This window comes from Euprymna scolopes, chromosome 27 (genome assembly GCF_053919585.1).
Source record: "Euprymna scolopes isolate OS-2025 chromosome 27, ASM5391958v1, whole genome shotgun sequence".
Classification (NCBI taxonomy): domain Eukaryota; kingdom Metazoa; phylum Mollusca; class Cephalopoda; order Sepiida; family Sepiolidae; genus Euprymna; species Euprymna scolopes.
Window position 1 is genome coordinate 87,135,074 of NC_136508.1, and position 24,841 is coordinate 87,159,914.

A 24,841-nucleotide genomic window follows, 5' to 3' on the forward strand; every position below is an offset into this window, starting at 1 on the left:
TATATATATATATATATATATATATAGGACACTTGTAAACATGCATAATTCACAATGTACAGTGGATATATAATAGCAATGTAGATATTTTAAGAAGCTCATTTTGCTATTTAGGTCATTAGTTTATTAGTGAGAAATGTTACATTTTAACAAGCTTAATAACCGAAATAAATATATTTTAAAAGAAACTGAATAAAAATACATTTTTCTATGACCTAACGGGTCACAAGAAGATAAGAGAGTGAAAGAGGGAGAAAGAGGGAAAAGGCTAAATGAGAAGATGAGTCATCTAGCATATTTTAATATATTTTTTCTTTTTTATTTCTTAACTTTGATATTGGTTGATAATGTGTTTTACAAGAAAGTATTTATATTAATTTATTTTATTGCGGACTATTATTCTCATCTTTATTGGTTGTTGTTCCACGATGTTTCGGCCAACTATTCCTCTGGCCTTCGTCAGGTGGTAACCACGACAGATAAGAACTTCGAATCTCCTGACTGCATTCTCATCAATCATTGCCATCCGTAGTTGTTGTCGTCTCACCACCTGACGAAGGCCAGAGGAATAGTTGGCCGAAACGTCGTGAAACAACAACTAATAAAGATGAGAATAATAGTCCGCAATAAATAAATTAATATAAATAATACTCATCTCAATAATGAATTCCAATTAAAATAATAGAAAGTATTTATTTGAAAATGGATGACGTCATAAAATATTGTGGTCGTTTATGGCAACTTTTGAAAACTAAATCTCATTTTGTAACGTTATCCATTGCAAAGTAAATGTTTATTCTTAATAATCGTTTTTCTGAGTTCTTACATCTTTCTTTCTCATCTTCCCACTTTGTTTCTGTGCTCTCTCTCCCTCTACCCCCCCTCTCTCTCTCTCTCTCTCTCTCTCTCTCTCTCTCTCTTTCTACAGTTGTTTTGATTATTATGTCATTCGCCTCTTCATCTATATAGCACGTCATAAAGTATGTCTACCTCTATTTCTCTCTTTCTCTCTCTTTTTCGAGTTTAATTAATGGCATCATCATTTGCAACGTCATCCACTGTACACGGCTATCTTCACCCTTATTTGAATGGATGACATCACAATAGATGCTGTCATCTAGTGTGCAAGCAAGATCTATACTTCTTTAGTTGTATACTAGTTGATGACCCATGTCTCAAAGAGTTAAAGATAAAGGATATTGCCCCCCACCAATCCATTCTTCTCTATTTCTCTAATTTGATGGATGCCACAATTTCATGAGGTCATGCAATGTGCGTGATTATCCCAACTCTTTTAATGGATTACATCAATCTTTTAATAAAATCACTTTTTATGACTTCATCAACATTTGTTTTGTTTTACAGCATATTATCTCTTTTCCGTTATTTAATGATGAATCCATTCATTTTGAAAAAAGTTTTTTTTTCTGTTTTAAGTTCTTTGTATTTTCAAATATTTATTCATGATGTTTGGTTTGCTTTTTTATAGGAAAATTTGTGCTTTTTAATTGAGTTTTGCTAATGGAAAGAAAAAAAAAACGCTAACATTAATGTTTGGTACATTTTAAGCCAGACAGTCAGTATCTCTAGACAGCGTGATCTGGTAACACCAGGAACTTTATCCTTTGCGCACAAATAAAAACAAACAAGATAACAAACAATATCCACAGTATATACTGATAAACTATGCTAATAGATATGCTAGTTAAAATAAACTATTTTGTTTTTTTCTATTCCCAGTGTCCAAATTTTATTACACAATAACCTCATAATATTTGTTGTTTTAAAACAGTTCGATGACAGCTATATAATATTTTTAGTTCCTATCAATAACCCCATTCTCATTGAGCATCAGCCGACTTATTTTCGGCCTTTTAGCCATAAAACGGTAGGTGTTCCACCTCTAGAGAGAGTTGGGAGAACTTTTACTTTTGGGATGTTTTTAACCTACCGCCACTCCCACCCATCTGTGAAATTAAAAATCTAATATATTAATTTATCTTGTTTAAGTTTTGGATATTGTTAACGAGAGCAATTAATTTGATAAATCAATATTTGGTTCTAAGTAGCCAATTTTTCCGTTTTTTTGTTTTTTGTTTTGTTTTTTTTTGGGGGGGTCTTTAGGTCATATATTTTATACAAAAATTTCTTTTCAATAATACTTATTCTGATCTGGTATATATTAAACATAGAACCGTTTTCACTAGACTTCACATCTGCCCCTTACGTTCTTAATAAAAAAAATGATGCCTTGCATTTCTCTGTCTATGATAGCTTTGTCATAAACAATTGCATATACTTGTAATACATATTTATTAACTTTATTTGTTTAAAAAAATTTTTGTACAGCACCATAGTAAAAAATCTTTTTGCCATGTTGCCTACATACAATGACATACGTAGCTATTTGGTCTCTTTCATTACAAGTATATTGTTATCTTCAAAAAGATTCATTTCAATAAATGCTTTTATCATTTCTTTCTTTTAAACACTTCATACAGTACTAATAATTTAAAATCAAATTCACCTCTTACGGACAAAGTTGATATGAAATTAGCAGTCAACCGTCACGTCGAATTGCACTATAGGAGTGCCCACACAGATTTGTTATTGCCATGAAAATTATATCGCTGTTTGTTTGTTTTCCGTTTGGATCATTTTAAACAGATCTTTCATTGTCATAGCAACGTTGTAGATCACGCAAACAATGTTTTGATTTATTTAATAATTCATTAATTTAAATAAGCTATAAAAATGTTCGTATAAACTAGTAATAGTTTATAGAAATATAAGTCATTAGCACGTATAAAAGAAAGACATCTTTTATACGGGCATTTTTATAGTTTATTTACTAAGCCTATTGCTTCACACATTACTTTGTAATCATTTGTTCATTTAACAGAAAAGTTATCGACCCGTTTTCTTTCGAAGCAAGCAAGCTCATCGGTTTCATTTTAAAACAAGAAATTCCTTTCGATTCAAAGTCACAGAGTACTTTGATTTGTTTTAAAATATATATTCAAAACACTGTCTTCTTTGCAGCTGCAATTGTCTGCCGCAGCAATCATTCATTATTAAACTTGTTGATATGCAGTGACTGCACAGGAATAAGCTAACATTTTCTTAAGTAATCGATGCGATATAAATTTATTAAATAAAAACATACCTGAATTATCTTTTTCTAAATTTTATTCATCTCTATGATAATTTTAATAAATATTTCAATCTATTTGTTTCTAAAAATAAAAGGGCATTCTTTCATCTTTATAGAATTTTCATTCTTATGACAGCATAAGGTATATATTTGAAAACAACGTTTTTAATCAATTCAAAATATGAAGACAGATAAAAAATATATATATATATTATTTGAGATTTAGTTTTCTCTTAAGGGGGTAGAGAATGTTCAGTAATGTGAATAAAATAAAAAAAATTTTTTTAGCGTTATTAGCCAACAGGGAGCGATAGGAGCCCCGGAGTTGATACTGCCTTTGTTTGGGTGGATGAGCTGCACTACAATAAAAGCTGCATTTTTTAATAAATGAAAAAATTGAGAAAAGTAAGCTAAATAAAATTGAAAGCAAGAAGACTCCCGGGCAACGTCAAGTAGATACAGTTAGTACATAAATGAATAAATTCTAAAACGCTGAGGAGATATTTTAAAGAGGACAAGCGATAGGGTCATTAAACATGGGTTAAGAAAAATAAGTCAGAGAAAGGCCAAAAGAATTTCTCTCTCTCTCTCTCTCTCTCTCTCTCTCTCTCTCTCTCTCTCTCTTCTATCTATATCAATTATGTATTTCGTTCGCCTCCTTCACCACTTCTCTTATCATTCGTCCTTTATTTATTTCATCAGCTTTTGTGATGTCATCCTTCAACACAAATTCTTTAAATAACTTCTGCAATTTAAACAAATACTGATCCGTCGAGTCGGTATTTGTTTATACAATTCCTTAGTTTTGACCTTTGTTGATTACCATGTTCTTATAATGTCAAAGTATTTTACAAAGTCAGAATAAACCGTGATATTATAATATACTCGCCTTTCTCTCTCTCTCTCTCTCTCTCTCTCTCTCTCTCTCTCTCTCTCTCTCCTCTTTCCCCTACGCTATTCTCTTTCTCTTCTCTCCCCTCTTTCTCTTTTTTTACTGATAAATCACTTCTTATCAAAGCTCGGAACCACTCGAAGATAAGGATTAAAAGGATTATGATTGGGTGATGATGATTCCGCCAAAAGTGGTTTAAAAACAGTAAGGCAGAAGATTACTTAAGACGACTTGATTTTGTAAAAGGAGGGTTCGACAAGTATTTATTTACATTAGACTTGAAGGTGGCCATTCTGTAATCAACTAAGAAGCAGACTTGTGGTATCTTGTTTTACGGGTGAGATGTTCTAGAAAATAAACTTTGTTCATGGAGATCTTTTTGATACAGAGTAAGAGAAAAGAAAGTTATTTGCTGTGGTTGTAGCTAGACGAGTTGTGAAAATTTTACAGAAATATAAAAGGCAGGTGCCTTTGTGTAATTGCCATATTTTCATAACTTACTAATATATATATATATATATATATATATATATATATATATATACTCCTATAAATTTGTTTTTTTTTTGTCTATTGATATTCATGTTAAAAACCCTTTTTTCTATTTATTTAAAAAGAAAATAAAACTTTGTTATATATGGGTCATGGAATTGCATTCACTAACAAAAGATCTAGCTAATTTGCATATTCTTTTAAACATTCATTTTAATTAATTCTCTATTATTTTTTTCGGTTTTCTTATAGGATGATCATCTTTAGTTAACTATTACGTGAAATTATATTCATGCAGATATTCTACATGATTTATACTTGCGTAATATTTGCGTAAAAAGGTTCAAGTAAACACAAACCTCTTTCCATATATATTTATGTATGCGTATATTTGTTTAAAAAGTTTTGCCTACGAAACTCTTTTGTTAGTTTTTGGTCTACCTATATGAAACTTAATATATAGGGTATTCGACCCAAGCTAAGCTTTATATTTGGGTTTTAGCCGGGGAAAATCGGTGCAAAAGTGTGAAAATTAAAAAAAATGGAATTTGCCAGGTGAAGGTCGAACGACGACATTATGAATATGCATGCATAACATAATAGCTATTGGTTCAGGTATTAATTTTTAAACTTGCAGTAAACATGTTTTCATAGCTCAAACATTAACATCAAAGGAAAAAGTAAATCGTAAACTAAACGTGTTGGTTTCGATTCTCGGTGGTGGCTCATGAGTCATTTTTTTATTTAACTTTTTAAATCATTGGGTCCTTTTGCTCATTCGCGGTACTGGTTCGAGCCTGCCTGCCTACTACCACTTTTTTATAGTAATAAATACGAAATCTGCATTAATCCAAATATCATATTTCAGTGTATTTTACGACCGGACAATGCCAGGCAGCCTGCTAGTATACATATGTAAGTAACCTTGTCTGTCTGTCTGTCTGTGTATAGAACGATCGTTTATCAAACTCGTCAGTCAATTTTTGGTGTACAGACTTGAAACTTAATATATAAGAGATTCGAACCTCTGGAACAAATTCGATTTGGTTTTTAGACGATAAAAAATAATTGCTATGGGGTTTAAATTGCAAAGAAAAAACATGGCCGGCGTAAGTCGACTAAACGTGTTACTTCAATGCATGTACAAATATACGGTTATATGTTTAATAACATTATTTTTTAGTTTTTATAAGATTCTACCGGTAGACGGCTACTATACGATACAATACAATGGAGTGTGTAAGTATCTCCACTGGATGATCTGCAAAAAGTTTAATATCAAATGTAGCAACAAGTCCTGGGAACATATATCAGAAAGAACAGTTCGAAATAGTCACACAGCATTCACAACGACCATGCTACGTACCTAGAAAACAGAGCTATCGTAATATGGGACAAGAAGGAGAAAGAAGCAACCTTAGTAAAAGTTAGTGTCCTTAATGATGTAAGATTAAACGGAGCTAAGAGAGAAAAGATAACAAAATCACAAGACGTTTATGACATCAAAAAGAAACTGGAATCTTGGCAAAATATCTAGCATTCCAATAATGATAAGAGCAAACGGACTCATGAAAAAGAATTTCTAAAACTACCTGGCAAATATACCCAATGAACCAAGCGCAAGAGAGATTCAAACAATTACACTTAAAGGGGCGGTTAGAATCTTAAGAAAATCTCTTGGTTAGAATATATGATAGCAGGTGAATATCTGGCATCCGGTAGAATACGCCATTCCAGCTTGAAAAAAACTGATAAAATTGAAAAAAAAAAAAAAAAAGATAAAACCAGGTAAGAAATTGTTCAGGGTGCGTTGTATATTTTGCATAAAAAATATTTCAAATTAAATTTTTTATGACATTTTTCCACCTTTTCCATAACAATTGTTCCTGTGTATCCCGTTTGAATTCCGCATCGACAGAGCTGAACTATCCATTGAAGAAGATTGCAGCTTAACGTATCTAAAAACGAATGTTCTTGTCTGCTAGAAGCATTGTCTTAAAATCCATGTCGATGCATACAGTAAAAACAAAATAAAACCCGGTAAAAAAAAAATGCTAACTACTGTTTTTATTACCATTTGTTATTACTTACCTTCAGTCAGTAGCTATTACCATTGATTTTTACTTCACTTGAGTTATTACCATTCGTCATTCCATTGATTTATTTACGATTGCTAAAATTTAAAAAAAAACTATTGCTTGTTCTATTATAAACTCCCATCCGATTATTGCTAGCTTTTTATTTTCTTTGTACATTCGTTTGTGTTTTTGTCATCAATTTATAATGCTTTCACTTGTATCGATTGTTGTAACTATGTCGGCTCCCACAAATGTGACACAACATGTCAGTTTCGTTGGATGCACGTGAGCCATACTCTGCAGTGTGTTTGTTGTAAATCAACCCCCCCCCTCCGATGAAATGATCATCCATTGTCTGGTGCCGTTTGTAATTATTATTCACTGTCTATTCGATCAGACTTTGTCAACAAAACAAGAGAATGGTAGTCGGTAAAACCTTTGTTTAAAAGAAATCTATTTTTTTATTGCTCACACAAAGACATGCACTGCAATAGATAAGAAAAACGTGATGTACAGCATTACCCACTACGACTACCACTACTTATTAGATTGAGAAGCAAGTTCCAGAGGAATTTTTAATTTTGATTTCAAATTATGTATTTTCAAATAAGTTTTCGTTATATTTTTAATTTATATATCATTTTAAAAAGCGTTTTTCGCTCTATCTAATCGTTTAAATTGAAATTGTTTTAAAAGAATTATGTCTTTTTTAAAAAAAATTTTTTACAAAGGAGTCACCACTTACCAAGACCCGGAGGCCACACAAGGATAATTGATTGAGTTTATTACAGGTCTCATGGTTCGCATACTGAACATGTTGTTTATTACACTGGAACCTATTAATGTCTGTAGAAACTGGGTACGGACAAATGATAGGATCAAAAAATATTTAATTTCGACCTTACTAGGCATTGCAAAAAGAGTGATTTGGTCGACTCACATGAAAGTGGTCTACAGAGGTGGTGCCTTCGCTCCTCTCAGTCTTGTTCGAATTTTCAGTTATTCCTTGAAAGTTCGCATTAAGGCTGAAAGGGTTAGATTTGTGCAGTCACGCACACACGCGCGCGCGCGCAAATAAACGAACGTTTATTCATTTAATTTAGAAGATTATCTTTTTAATGCTTTTCCAAAAACCAAAATATCAGCAGTAGCAATCTTGTTTTGGAGCCAGTCCAAAATGTATAAAAACGCATCAAACATTCTTCCCTTCTTTTTCCTTTCTTCTCGCTTCGACGTCACACGATAACATGCCTCTCGTTTTCATAGGGTTCCACTCGAAATTCCGTCCAAATTCCCTTGTTCGACAGAAACATTCCCGAGTTCGACAAGATACACCTGGGAAGGTCGGAGGTGACATCGACCGAAACGCTGTGAAAATCAAGATGAGAACAGTAGTCCAATGAATACAAAAAATAACTTCCAAACTATCTCTGATTATGTATTTATTCCTCTTTTTCTTTAATTCGCCTATATCACTTGTTGTCATGTTTTTCTTTCCTCTCTTCTGCAAACTAGCCCTGCTATCTCAACTGTTTTACATCTACTAATGTAAAATTCTCGTCTATTCTTGCGACAATAACCAGACCATCAAAGTCGCCTATTCTGCACACACATCTCCCTATACTATCCAATGACATCATCAGATTTAAGACTCACATTACACACCTCATATTATTTCTCTCCATGCAACACATTTCTTCAACCCACACTTCCATTCGTCATTACACTTCGTACACATGCCATATTAAGCTCTTCCCTCAGTCGATAATGATAACACAAGTTTTCCATTCTTTACTCTTGCAATCAAATTAGTATTTGTTCCGATGATATCACCAAATGAAACTTCTCGACAATCTCAATAGCTTCATCATCCAAATATACTTTTTGCACATTTGAGTTCTTATCCATCTGCACTGTCTTATCATCTCTCAAACTACCGGTAATTCTGTTGTATTTCTTGTATGTCTAATGCTTACAAAAATATCAATTGTATCTGATTTACAAACTGAGCAGGGGAACTTATGTTTTTAGTGTTTGTATATGTTGTCTCTGTTAAATGTAACTATACATTTTTGTTCAGCAGTATTTTAAGGCTGATATAATAATGATATAATAATGATATAATAATGATATAATAATGATATAAATGTGATATAATAATGATATAATAATCATATAATAATAATATAATAATGATATAATAATGATATAATAATCATATAATAATAATATAATAATGATATAATAATGATATAATAAAGATATAATAATGATATAATAATGATATAATAATCATATAATAATGATATAATAATGATATAATAATCATATAATAATGATATAATAATCATATAATAATCATATAATAATGATATAATAATGATATAATAATGATATAATAATCATATAATAATCATATAATAATCATATAATAATGATATAATAATGATATAATAATGATATAATAATCATATAATAATCATATAATAATGATATAATAATCATATAATAATGATATAATAATGATATAATAATCATATAATAATGATATAATAATGATATAATAATGATATAATAATGATATAATAATATAATAATGATATAATAATCATATAATAATCATATAATAATCATATAATAATCATAAAATAATGATATAATAATGATATAATAATGATATAATAATCATATAATAATGATATAATAATGATATAATAATGATATAATAATCATATAATAATGATATAATAAAAAGACAATAAAGAAGTTTTCAAATGTAACATCATTGCAATTTTCAAAATATGGAGGCATGATGGAATTTCTGTCAACCATATAAACATTTTTTGTTGTCTCTGTTTTATTTTATGTACCTTCTGATATTTTAAGTAACAAAAAATAAAGCTATGGTAACTTCTAAAACACTATTGAAACCATCCCTTGCTACCAACATAATTGCTCTTTCGTCCGATTTTCCAAGGTTGGTTAACAATGACTTTATGAATATTGAATATTCATTCTTTAAATATTCATCATATATATATATATATATATATATATATATATATATATATATATATATATATATATATATATATATATAGTTTTAAATAAAATACTAGGCGGAAGTTTCTCGAGAGCTCTTTCGGCTATCATCTCGTCAGGAGTAAATCGATAGCAATCTAAATAATATTGTAGCGAAAATAAAGAGTCCTATTGGGGAACTTATTAAATGTGCCAACGTACGGGGACATTAATTAAATTTATTTACGTTTAAAAACGATTAAAAATATTGGCACAACGAGGGAGAAAAAAAAAGCGGGAGAAAAAAAAATTCAAAGTTCCCCAAAGAGAAACGATGCGTTTGATGTTTCTTTTTGCCGGCACAAAGAAGGTTGACGCACGTAAACTGATATACAATATTACTATTTTGGATGTAAGGCAAATTATATATCAGTTTAGATGCCAGTGCGATGCTGGTTATGTTGGGCGAACATCCTTGCACCTTTTGACTCGTATAAACCAGCATATTCCATCGAAGATCAGACAAGGGAGGATGGGGTTTGGTGGTCTCCCTCCTTCTGCGGCCTTGGACTCTGCTATTGGCCAGCATTTGGTTGACAACCCATGCTGTGCCGATAGATATAAAATAGATTGGTTCGAGGTGCTACATAGAGTGGACTCCAAAAACCATTTAAAGATTTTGGAGGCCGTCTCTATCGCGGTGCGTCAACCTTCTTTGTGCCGGCAAAAAGAAACATCAAACGCATTGTTTCTCTTTGGGAAACTTTGAATTTTTTTTTTTTCTCCCGCTTTTTTTTTTTTCTCCCTCGTTGTGCCAATATTTTTAATCGTTTTTAAACGTAAATAAATTTAATTAATGTCCCCGTACGTTGGCACATTTAATAAGTTCCCCAATAGAACTCTTTATTTTCGCTACAATATTATTTAGATTGCTATCGATTTACTCCTGACGAGATGATAGCCGAAAGAGCTCTCGAAAAACTTCCGCCTAGTATTTTATTTAAAACTATATACAAATTCTGTACCTCTAAACATTTATATATATATATATATATATATATATATATATATATATATATAGTAAGTTATGAAAAAAATGACAATTAAGCTACATAGAATCTTCCATCCTTATAAAGCATTATAGCCTGGCGATTCCCTACAGAGATGAAACACAGAAGATCCTGTGTAGCTTAATTATCATTGAATTTAATCGTTTATTAGCTAGCTCTACTTATGTATTCAGCATTGTTGAGGCAAATACTGAAAAGCGATGCATAAAATATCTCCTTATCACATTTATGGGGATACATGAAATAATTAGATTTACACATACTAGCTATGAAAGATTCTGCTTACAAAATTTTCATCTTGCGAAACATGCGAACATTTTTTATTTCTATGTACGAAAAAGTTTTCAGTATACAAAAGATATGCGTGACAAGATGGTCTTTCTTAAGGTGGCCCACAATAATAAGTTATTTTTCCAGGCATCTAATTCTTAAAAAATCTCTTTAAAATCGGGATTTTATTCAATTTTTTAATTTTTTTTAGTAATTTTGTGGAAATATTTTTTTTTTTTTGAAACTTTTTCTCTTGGAATTGAATTTACTTTTTCTACTCCCCCTCCCCCATAAATAAAAATTATTTTTAAAAATTGCAAAATTAATGTAAGCATAACAATATTTATCGCATTTGAAATAATATAGATGGAAGAAAGGTTTTCTGTTTTAATTTTTATCAAACACCCTTTGAGATTTTTGTGAAAAGAAAGAAGAATTTTCCATTTGGATACGTGCAATTTGGAGGAATAATTTTAATCTAACAAATTATAAGGTGGCGTTTTTTTTCATTAATTAAAAACATTAAAACCGTTTTTAAGTGATTTCATGACCTTTGTCAATATAAATTAAAGAAACACTCATTTTTATTGAAAATAGAAAAAAGAGTTATCGGCCTTCGCGCCAGGATCTGTTCTGATGCTGCACCTCACTTTTTTCACTTCATTTTTTTTTTTTTTTTCGGCTAGTGGAGGAGAAATCTTTCATTTTTTTAAATTTTTGTTACTAACCAGACTGCCCCTTTTTAGAGAGCTGGTTTCCCCAACATTAAAAACCTACCTTGTGTCTGACTCTGCCCTCGTGTGGAGGCGAGTAAACCAAAAAACTATGTTGAATTAACTTTCTTTTAACTGTTTATTTTCTTATGAGGATAAAAAAGATTTTCACATGTCTATTGGAAAAAGTTGAACATTTCATTTCATTTATTTATAGTTAAAACTATAAAACAAATAATTTTACATAATAATTTTTTCAATATTTTCATTGAATATTTCGAAATATTTTAAAATTACGTGTATTTTTTTAATGAGAAATCATCTCATCTGATGAACAATAATATGACTTTTAGAAAGTAAGTAAAAGGCTGCATTTTAACCGAGAGCATAACACTTTTAACTTCATTTTTTTTCTTTGAAATATGTTTAAATCCGTTAAATCTTTTGGGGTTTTTTGTTATAATACTTTAGTTGAAAATAATAAAATCGAAAATGAAAGAAAATACTAGAACACACATAAAATAAGTGCAACCAATTGTGCGAAACTTGAATGTTTTATCAGTAAATATGTTAAAAAAAAAGAAAGATATAATAATGATAATGTCCCTCCCAAATTCATTCTCACCTTGATTTAATATTGTAAATGATTGTTACTATCTTTTCCTAGTTTTTAACAAGACTTCACAGTATAGTACGATTGTCTTTTAAATTATTTCGGTATGTAATTTTCACGATTTTATTCAACCATCAGAAGAGCAACCTCATCAGTTTTGACAAATTTATCTTGGTTATAAAGGTGGTAATATTGTTGGTTTAGCCAAAAGCAGCAATGAAGACAGGACAGGTACATTTGCTTTTATGCTTAGCAGTTTATTATTATAATGATGTTGTGCATGTTATGCCAACTAAATGTCTTCTAGCTGAGAACTTATTTGACATACTCACACGTTTAACAGTTGGTTTAGAGGACATAGATTTTAGGGTATTATCTCTTATTATCTGATAATAATGTAATAAATAAACAAATATGAGTTTCTTTTGTAACCCAACTAAGCTTTCAATTGTCTATCTATATCCAGTTATGAAGACTACACCTCTTTTTTACTCATTCGATTCGGTACGTATATGAAAATACGTTATATTAAATGTACATATACATTATATTATACATTATATTCAATGTAGATTATACTAAATGTATCTATATTAAATGTACATATATTAAATGTACATTATATTAAATGTACATTATATTAAATGTACATTATATTAAATGTACATTTAATATAATGTACATATATTAAACGTGTATATATTAAATGTACATTATATTAAATGTACATTATATTAAATGTACATATATTAAATGTACATATATAAAATGTATATTATATTAAATGGGCATATATTAAATGAATATATATAAAATGTACATACATTAAATGTACTTCTATTAAATGTACATTATATTAAATGTACATATATTCAATGTACATATATTAAACGTATATATATATATATATTAAATGTACATATATTAAATGTACAAATATTAAACGTACATATATAAAATGTACATATATTAAATGTAAATATATTAAATGTAAATTATATGAAATGTACATATATTAAATGTACATATATTAAATGTACATTATATTAAATGTACATATATAAAATGTACATTATATCAAACGTACATATATTAAATGTACATATATTAAATGTACATATATTCAATGTACATACATTAAATGTACTTATATTAAATGTACATTATTTATATGTATATATATTAAATGTACATAATATTAAATGTACATATATTTAATGTACGTATATTTAATGTACATATATTAGATGTACATATATTAAATGAACTTATATTAGATGTACTTATATTGAATGTACATTATATCAAATGCACGTATATTAAATGTGCATATATAAAATGAACATTATATTAAATGTACATTATATTAAATGTACATTATATTAAATGTACATACATAAAATGAACATTATATTAAATGAACATTATATTAAATGTACATTATATTAAATGTACATACATAAAATGAACATTATATTAAATGAACATTATATTAAATGTACATATATATAATGTACATATATTTAATGTATATATATTAAAATTACTTATATAAAATGTACATATATTAAATGTACATTATATTAAATGCGCATTATATTATATGTACATATATTAAATGTACATATTTTTAATGTACCTATACTAAACGTACATTATATAAAAAGTACATATATTAAATATACATATATTAAATGTAAATATATTAAATGTATATTATATTTGTTATGTTTGACGTTCATCTTCGTTGGCGACTGTTATGTTTGCAGGTTGAACCAAATAACGTATAAGGCAATAAAAATGAAGACTCAACAGAAGTAGATCAATAAGAAGTGTATTAGGAAAAGTATATTTACAGTATATTTACATAATGGTTGTCAAGTAAGAGAGTCTTGGCTGGAGAACATATCTGCTCTCGGCTCGGCCTTCGGTGGTTTCTGAGTCTTGCTATGTATATTATCCACATATGTAAATGAGTGGTTGCCACCACAACACCCTCCTCCCAAAATTTGAAGTCACACAGATTCCAATATCTTTTTTTTTCTTGGGCTTTATCATTAATGGTCCATTAAACTTTCTTTTTCTACCTGATTTTCGGGGCTCAGGTGTATATTGAGGCGGTTCCAAATTAAAGGATTCGTACATGATGTCTATGGTTTCCTCCTCTTCGACTGCTGTTGTATAATCACCATCTTGAATGTGGCGTTTTTTATTTGGTTAAAGTGCCTTTTATGTATATTTTGTTGACCTTTAATCATGTATGTACAATGACCAATGCGTTTATCCACTACTCCACATTCCCAATAAGAGGTGTTATTCCTGTAGCACTTGAAATATACTCGATCTCCTGAGTTATATTTCTTTCTTATCATGTGTGTAGTGTTTCGGACAATTGCCTGTCTTGGAAATAGTTTATCAAACGCCGATTTCACCTTTCTGGCGAACATTAAAGCAGCTGGTGATATGTTTGACGGTGTATTAGGGTGCAGTGTTATCCTATATATTTGCAAAAATTGTTGCAAAGCTTTTTCCATTGCTATCCCAATGGATTTTTTCAAAGCTCTTTTTAACGTGTCCACGGACCTCTCCGTCAGGCCGTTCGACCTTCGATGGTACGGAGGAGTAGTGATATGTTTTACTTGGAACGTGTCACAAAATTTTTTAAAGTCTGTAGATGTGAATTGAGTTCCATTGTCAGTGACCAGTGTGTCTGGTACACCAAATCGTGCAAATAACTCGTGTAGGAATCCTATTGAGTTGCTTGTTGTTGGATTCCTGCAAAGCATTACCTCAGGCCATTTTGTGTAAATATCTACTACAATTAAGTAGTAATTTTCTCCTACTGGACCAGCGAAGTCCATGTGGATTCTCGACCATAGGTGGTCGGTTTTCGGCCAAGGTTTGTGTACTATAGGTGGGGATTTTGCCGCTAACTGGCATCTTTTACATCTATTTATTGTTGTAGCTATGTCAATGTCCATGTTACGCCAGTATACGTAGCTTCTCATGAGAGACTTCATCCGATTTATCCCCGGATGTCCTGTGTGGAAGTCTCTCAAAATCCTCTTCTGCAACGTTTTAGGTATTATTACTCTCTCGCTGTATAATAACACATCGTTACATATGGAAAAAATTTCCTGAACCTTTTTGTCATTTATAATTTTTTCTTTTATATCATTTATGTATTCATCTTTATCGGCTTCTCTTTTAATGTCCGACAATGTTACCGGTAGTTCTTTAATGATGTTTGCTACCATATTTTTCACTTCGACGTTTGTTCGAATTGCTGCAATCACTGATTCTTCCAAATTATGTTTCTGTGGTATCAGTCTTGAAAGTCCATCCGCATGGCAAATCTTTTTCGATGCTAGATGTTGTAGCTAGAAATCGTAATTCAGTAGGATCGTACCCCAGCGCAGCAATCTATTTACGGTGTATATAGGCAATCCTTTTTTTGATCCGTAGATTGTGACTAATGGTTTATGGTCGGTTTCAAGTATAAAATGTCTACCATATAAATATCGGTGGAACTTAGTCACTGCAAAGATTATACTCACCGCTTCTTTTTCAATCTGTGAATACGCCTTCTCTGCTGGAAGCAGCGTTCTCGAAGCGTGAGCTATCGGCTTTCTAGATCCATTAGGCATGATATGTTGAATGCATGCTCCTATGCCGTAGGAACTAGCGTCACTAGCGACGACTATATTTAATTTTGTGTCATAGTAAGTTAGAAATAATTCAGATGTTAGTGCGCTCTTTATTTTTCAAAAGCGGTTTGACATTGTAGCAGAAGTAGCAATAACTAAAATGAGGGGAAAAAGAGCTTACCTCGGGTACGTCTGTTGTGTCACCGGTTGGGGGGAAAAGAGAATTCCAATATGGCGTCCGGGGTTTTTTATTAGCGTTTACCCCATGCAACTCTCGGAAAATCACGTTTTTTATCATGTGATTATGCAAATGGATAATTCCCGGCCACTATAAAAGCAGGAGGCTAGAGACGAGTCGGGAGTGTCCTGCAAATTGTGTGTGTGGGTGTTTCTGGCGATTGGAGTGTGTCTTCTTTTACCACGGTTATCACGGACAGGAATTCCCTCTCTTCTGGAGGTGGGCGATATTGACTATTTTGAAGTTGTACTGTTGCTGACAGAACATTTATTTTTTTTTTCCTACTACATTTTTGTTTCAAGCTATTTCGGCCCGAATATGGCGAAGGTGCGGATAAGCAGTGATATTATCAAGCAGTTCTCTGGCGAGGGAGACGTTGTAGCGTGGCTGAAAAAAGTGAGACTTGTCGCACAACTTCAGCAGGTGGATGACGTAGCGAGTCTGCTACCTTTATACCTGGAAGGCGATGCGCTGGCCCTCTACATGGAAATGGAGGAGGACGATCAAAAGAAAATAGACCAGATTGAGGCTCGATTAAAGGAGGCATTTACTGATGACGCGTTTGCAGCATATAGAAAAATAACTATGGTTAGATGGGCTGGTGAACGTGTGGATGTGTACGCCAACAAAATCAGGCAGTTGGTTGGATTGGCCGGATTCACAGGAGAAAGCTTAGAGAGACTCACAAAATTAATTTTTGTCACTGGATTCCCTGACACCATCTCAATTGCTCTTCAACAGGTGCCGAACATCAAAGCCCTGACCATGGGGGAGCTAATGTCGAGAGCGAGAATTTTGACGACGACTGGCGAACAAAATCAGGATGTGGTTGCGGCCACACGCTCACCCAACAACAGGGCCCAGAATAATCCTGTTAACGTGACCTGTTTCAAATGCAATGTTAAAGGCCACCTTGCAAGGGACTGTCGAAAACGTGGAACACGGTGTTACCGTTGCGGTGAGAGTGGACACTGGGCTCGGAACTGCTTGGGAAACGAGCAAGGGGAGGACGCATAAGCGCCAGTCTCCTTCCCAACCAAGATGTGAACACGACGCTCCCGGTGATAAGCATCCATGTTGACGGGACGCGATGTTTGGCACTTATTGATACAGGATGCTCCAGGACAATTTTACATGCAGACCGGTGCCGGTCTTGGAGAAAAACAAACGTAAATGTCAACACAATTGGTGGAATGTCCCATGCGTGCTGCGGTGTTGGAACGGTCTCTGTATCCACTGATGAAGGTGTGTTTGCCAGAGTCGATGTGTTGGTGGTGCATGGCAAGCCACTGGGATTTGACTTGCTTCTAGGGATCGACGCCATAAAAGCTCTAGGAGGTGTCGTTGTCAAGCCTACAGGATCAGTGCGGCTGGGCGCCAGGAAAAGTATTAAATGCGCAGCCATTTCTATCGATGAACCAGATTTCACTGCTACCTTTGACCATCAAAACCGAACGTGGACCGCATCGTGGAAACGGTCTGTGGACCACCCCCCTGAAAGGCTGCATAATCGAGTGTCAGAGTACCCAGTGCCAGCAGAAATTCGTGAAGAATACACGCAGGAGCTCCACACCTGGATAGATAATTGTTGGCTCGTGCCATACCCAGAGGATAAATTGGGACCCCCCAAAGGTCTAATTCCCCTGATGGCTGTGATACAGCAGAACAAAGCCAAAGTGTGCCCGGTGATGGACTACCGGGAGCTAAATCATTACGTAGACGCATTTACGGCCAACGCAGATGTTTGTGCGGCTAAGCTGCGTGAGTGGAGACAAAAAGATGCTAACGTGTCTCTACTGGACCTCAGAAGAGCATACCTACAAGTCCGGGTCCATGAGACACTGTGACCATACCAGACTGTGGAAATCGATGGGAAAAAATACTGTCTGACCCGTCTGGGATTTGTTTTGAATGTGGCTCCCTTGATAATGAGAGCAATTGTCAGCGAAGTACTATCTCAGGAAGAAGTTATAAGCCGCGCAGCATCTGCTTACATTGATGACATTTTTGTCAATGAAGACGTGGTGCCCGCGACCCGTGTGAGAGAACACCTCGCACAGTTCGGGTTGGAGTGCAAGAACCCGGAGCAGTTGAAGGACGGTGCACGGGTGTTGGGATTGGCAGTCAGGATGGAACGCAATGAACTGCGGTGGAAGCGAGGAAATGCAATTCCGGAGGATCCCAGTATTGTTACGCGACGAACAATCTTTTCCCTGTGTGGTCGACTTGTCGGGCACTTTCCAGTGTGCGGTTGGCTTCGTGTGGCTTGCGGAATACTCAGAAGGAGAGTAAGTTCGGTAACGAAGGGCTGGGATGATAAAGCAAGGGACGCTGTACTACATCGTATGATGTTCGAAACCTTAAAATCTGCGCAGCAGAACGATCCGGCACAGAGAAATTGGTGCGTGGACGGCAAAGAGCTGAATGTATGGGTCGATGCTAGCTCCCTAGCAATTGGGGCAGCCTTGGAGATGTGTGAAACTGTGTTGGAAGATGCATGTTGGCTGCGACCTGAAGATGACTCTCAACATATCAACTTGGCTGAACTGGATGCCGTATTGAAAGGCATCAATTTGGCTCTCCAGTGGCAGAGCAAGGTGCTACACATAAAGACAGATTCTGTTTGCGTATACCATTGGGTCTCGGACACGCTAACTCGAAAGGCGCGAGTACGCACCAAAGCAGCAAGCGAGATGCTTATTAGGAGGCGATTAAGCACTCCTAAGGAGCTCGTGAAAGAGTACGGGCTGACAGTGGATGTGACGCTGGTTCCATCAGCACGAAACATTGCTGACCGACTGACACGAGTGCCACAGCGGTGGTTTGAGGCAATGAAAAAGAAAAACGGTCTTGACCCAGTGATAGGCGCGGTCCACACAGACGAGCTGGATGAGAGTCAAATCATGGCTATTCACAAAGATAGTGGACATCCGGGGGTGCGACGCACTACCTACTTTGTCAGGAGAAGATGTCCAACCACGACAAAAGCAACTGTCAGAACGATCATACAGAAATGCGAGGAATGTCAGTCCATTGACCCAGCGCCAGTCAGGTGGGAAAAGGGAAAGCTGGAAGTTAACGAGAATTAGCAGAGAATTGGAATGGATATCACGCATTATGGCACCTTCCATTTTTTAACTTTAACAGACTGTGGTCCATCGCGTTTCTCCATTTGGAGGAAATTGGCAAGGCAGGACTCGGCAAGCGTGATTCATCAGTTGGAGGCAGTGTTCCTTTTAGACAATGACACAGCTTTCGGCAGCAATATGTTCCAAGCATTTGCATGTAAATGGGGAGTTCACTTGCGATTCCGTTGTGCATACGCTCCAGCCGGGAATGGCATAGCGGAGCGATGTCACCGTACAGTGAAACGAATAGCGGCTAGAATGTGTTGTCCCATACAGGAGGCTGTCTACTGGTATAACATCACACCAAGAGACGACACATCTCCCTCCACTGCGCCTGCCAACAGGATTTATCAATACGAAGTTCGAGTAAAGCAGACCAATCTCGCAACTGCGTCCCCAGGTCCCGCGAACCCCCAAACCGCTTCGGCGGCACGGGGGTGCAAAGATCAAAGTGTAGTGTCTGTTCCGACAGATGCTGCAGGCTAAGACTAGCAAAGACCAGCTATGACTAGCAAAGACCATATGTGGGGGTGGCCCCACATATCCGAACTTGGTCAAGGTAGGGATCACCCTACGACCACAGTTACCGTCCAGCTCCCGTTTCCCACCTCTCGGGAGCAGGATCCCCCTTTCCCTCCCCCCTCCCTCCATCTCCACATAAAAAAACGGCCTTGTGCCTAATTTGCTCAGTGGGGAAGCAAATAGATAAACCCAGGTCCCGCGAACCCCCAAACCGCTTCGGCGGCACGGGGGGTGCAAAGATCAAAGTGTAGTATCTGAAGATCTCGGCCCTCGTGACAAGATCAAAGTGTAGTATCTGTTCTCTGATACATACACAGCGATAGGCAGTCGTGTTCTGGCGACACATTCTCGTGCCCGGAGAGCTTGTTGGGTAGCGTTCTGTCCGCACCCCCACTTTGTCTGTCTTTCTCTGCTCTCCCCCCTCCCCCACGGGGGGGGATCCGAGCTGATAATTTACGACCTTCCCGCGAGGGAGGGTCGGAAACACTTTCTCTCTTCCCTCCACTAACCTCCCACTCCCTCTCTCAGTTCTATCTCCCCTCTTGCCGCCTTTGGCGCCACTTCTTTTTGGCGCCAAAGTCGGCTCCCAATTTGGACGCCGACTCCACGTCACTCATTTTGGTGTATTTTATAGAGAAGAGCGAGAGCTTTTTTCAAAAATGGACATTCCCAGCCCGGGGACCACCAATACAGATACCCCCAGCCAGGAGGCTACCACAAGAAAAACTGCTCCCCAAGAGGACGGCTCCCCAACAGGGGAAGCAAAAAGCAACGGGGCATACCGCCCGGACACGAAACCGAAGGACGCCCCCCAGAAGGGAGAAAACTCACCAGCAGCTCCCCAAGAGGGCGACTCCCCACAAAGGGGAGAAAAAACAATGTTGGACAGGGCATCCCGCTCTGACAACAAAAATCAAGAGGCAGTAGCCCCAAAGGACGATAAGAGAGACAGTGCTCCCCAGGAGGGCTACTGCCCCAAAAGGGGAGCAAATCAAGAAAACGAGGGGGCATACAGCCTAAACCTCCCCAAAACAAAAGGGGCAAAAGCTCCCAAGGACAATGCTCCCCAGGAGGCCGACTCCCCAAAAAGGGAAGTATTTCCTGGAAGAAGTATAGAGCAGGGAGAGTCGGTCCCAAAGGAAAGCGGAAAGGGAAATGCCCCTCAAAATAGCAACCCTTCCGCCAAGGAACAGCAAAAACAGTCCAACCTCACCAAAGATCCAACACCAACAAGAGGGTTGGCATGGGGGAAGACTGTAGAGAAGCAACTGTCCCCTCAAGAGTATAAAGACTTGTACTTGACCAAGTACAGACAATACATAGAGGGGGCAGAAATTAAACCAGTACCAGGCGCTTGGGAGGCAATCGAAGACAGAGTGCTCTCCCTCATCATCTCGGATATGCCGGAAAACCGCCTCCTAGGGATGAAAAAGGAAGACATGGCAGGGCTCCTACATAAGCTAAATATCCCGGTATTATACCTGTACCAGAGGAGCTACGCCATGTGGGACATCCTCCTACCCACCAAGGAAGATGCAGAGAGACTCTCCCTCCAAGAAATAAAGCATGGGAGAGTCAAACTAACACCTGAATACCAGGGCAAGAGAAGGACTCGGGTGCAGGTATTTAATGTGCCAACCCAAATACCTGCGGAAGTATTAGGATGCCTCTTCAGCCAGTACGGTGAGGTAGAACAGGTGACCCCAATACGGTCAAAAACTGGGACTCACCTGGGCTGCTACACAATAGCAATGAGGCTGAAGAGGAAAGGTTTTCAGGCAATACCACCGCTGCTGACATACAAAGACGCCAGCATAACGGTAGTGGTGGAGGGCCGTCGTCCACACTGTTGGTTCTGCCAAAAGCAGGGCCACATGGCTAGGAGTTGCCCCCAAAGGGTAACCCCTAATCCAATAACCCAAAAGGCGGTCACATCCACTGAGACAACGCCCGCACCAAAACAGGCGGCAACAACCCCTGCAACTGCAGCACCAACCCCAGCTCCAAGGAAAACTCAAACCACCCAGGAGGCCAAGGGGGAAGAATGGAGCACGGTAGTGAGACAAAAGCGGAAACACTTAATCCCTTCTGCCACCGTCCCACCACCAGCCCAAAAATCGAGGCAGGAGCCTCTGCAAATGCAGAAACAACAACAGCCACCGCAGCCAATGCCGCGGAAACAACTGCAGCAGCAACTACTGCAACAGCAAAATCAGCAAGTGCAGCAGAAGCAGCAGCAGCAACGACACCAGCGAGAGCAGCAACAACAAAAACAGCTGCAGCAGCAAATAGAGGAGCAGACACAACCAACGGTCCCCACACCAATCGAGACGGGGATCAAGCGGAGAAAAGACTGCTCCTCTGAGGATGAATCCGCAAGTGAGAGGGAGAGGAACTCAACCTCACCTCTCCCCGGTTCATTCGAAAGAATGAAAAAGAAAAACAAAAGAAGAAAAGAGGAAGAAAAGGTGGCCCCCACTCCCTGTGAACATACACCACCCCTAACAACAAAATCCACTTCCACCCCCAAACCACACACTGCAACAACACCAGACACCGCACCAACACCAGACACCGCACTAACACCAGACACCGCACCAACACGAGACACCACACCAACACGAGACACCACACCAACACCAGACACCGCACCAACACCAACACCAGACACCGCACCAACACCAAACACTGCACCAACACCAACACCAACACCAGGCACCACACAAACACCCGTCCCCACACCAAGGCAAACTGAGCCACTACCCCAAAAAGAAAATGAAAAGAATGAACCGAGGGAGAGGAGAGACTCCTCTGCCTCTTGCAGACCAAAGGTCCTTGCCCCTGAGGAACTATGTTATGTAGACCCTCTATCTGTGGCCACAGACATTTCCCATCGGCAGAGGGAAAACTTAAAACCTCTGCTCGATTACAAACAGATAGAGGGGAAAGATGTAAATATCCCCTCAAATTTCCCGGACGCCCCACTCCTAATAACCTTTGTCAGAACTCCAGAGGCCTGCAAGACCAACTTGTGGACAAGGCTGCAGGCCGCTGAAGGGGCGTTTCCGGGAATTGAACTGGTTAAAAAAAATGACCCTTCTCTTGATGAACTGTCAAAACAATGCAAGGGAAGGGTCCCAGTGTTGGTCCATCCGTCACTCTATAGGGCCCTTAAATTGACCTACCCTTTGGATGTCGGCGGCATTGTGAGAGAAGGTCAGGACATGAAAAACCTGACCACCTTGAGCATTGCACACAACGTCGGTGTCCTTTCCCCGGCTGACTTCGGAGCTGAGTGTAACACACCTTAAGGTAGGTACCATGGCTTTGAATTTGGCTAGTCTGAATGCGAGGGGCTTGAGATCATCGGGCCGGGCGGCTCGCCTCCGGCACGACCTCTTGTCCCTGGGAGTGGATGTCGCTGCGATTCAGGAGACGCATTTCGTTTCCTCTGTGGACTGTCAGGTGCTGGCCCGAGACTTTGAGGTTTTCTCAGCATATGGCAGCCCGCGGGGGAAGGGAGTTTCCGTGCTGGTTAAACGTACCCTGTCGGCGACGGTCGACGTTGTCCATAGAGATGCAGTGGGTAGGCTGGTTGTGGCCGATGTTGCCGTAAAAGATTCTGTGTTTCGGGTGATTGCGGTTCATGCGCCCAGCACCGCTCGTGAGAGGGTCTCATTCTTCAGTCAGCTTGACGCGTTTGTAGATTGTCGGAAGCGGGTAGTGCTAATGGGGGATTGGAATTCCATCTTAGACCCCGACATAGATAAGGTAGGAGGCGGAGCTAGAGGATCGGAGAGGTGCGAGTCCAGCCTGGCTGATCTGATGGCTAGATGCGGTCTGGTCGACAGGTTTCGGGTCGAGCATCCAGGGCGGGAGATGTGGACGTGGACCAATAGTGTTTCCTCCTATCCAAATACTTATTTGGACAGGATGTTAGTTAGGAGAGGCGAAGTAGACTTCTTATCTTGTCCCACGTTCACTTGGCTAGGCCAGACGGACCATAAATTAGTTATGGCCCGGCTGAAGCTAGGAAATAGGCCTAAGTTAGCGGGGTACTGGAAGTTAAACACCTCCCTTCTGGAGAGACAAGACTTCCAAGATCAGTTAAGAGAATTGATTAAAAAGGCACTAGTGGGGGCGGTTACCGGGAGTAAGTGGTGGTTAGGTCTCAAAGCCAAGATCAGAAGCTTCTCCGTCAAGTATGCCCAGCGCCTCGCACTAGATAAGGCCAAGACGAAGAAGAAGCTAGAGCAGAAACTAGCCCAGGCTACCGGGGAGGGTGATAGGGTTAGTCAGGAACTAGCTAAGCAGGACCTTCTACGCGAGACTAGCGAGCGTTACGAAGGCCAAGTAGTTAGAGCTAGGCTTAGAAAGATAGGCAACGAAGCAGTCAATTCTGATGCAGACGTGCGCCGTGAGGTTTCTAGGCGTGGCTCGGACAAATATATTGCAAAAATCAAACATCCGAATGGACGCACCCTGGAATCGACTCGGGAGATCTGCGAGGGGTTTCGAGAACATTTCGAGGAGCGTTTTACGCAGCAGCCCGATCTTCCGGTCCTTGAGTTTAGCGACTATTTGGCCGACTCTCCCCGCCTCGAGGCGGCTAGAGCGGCTGGTTGCGAGGGCCGGGTGACGGAGCAGGAGGTCTTTACTGCGCTGAAGCAGGTCAGCTGTGACAGATCGCCAGGACTTGATGGTCTGCCATACGAACTGTACTTGAGGCTGTCGCCCATGTTTCTGCCTCTTCTGACGGATATGTTCAACCATTGGTTTGCTCAGGGATCCATCCCAGGGCAGGTGACCAAGGGAGTGATCACATTGCTGAAGAAAGGTGACGGGCATGGAGGGGAAGAGTTAGATGACTACAGGCCCATAACTCTGCTAAACACAGAGTTGAAGATTTTGGCCAAGGTCCTGTCGAATCGGCTGCAGGTTGTTATCGACGAGTTGGTTGAACCAGAACAGAACTACGCTGTGAAGGGGAGATCGATTCAGAA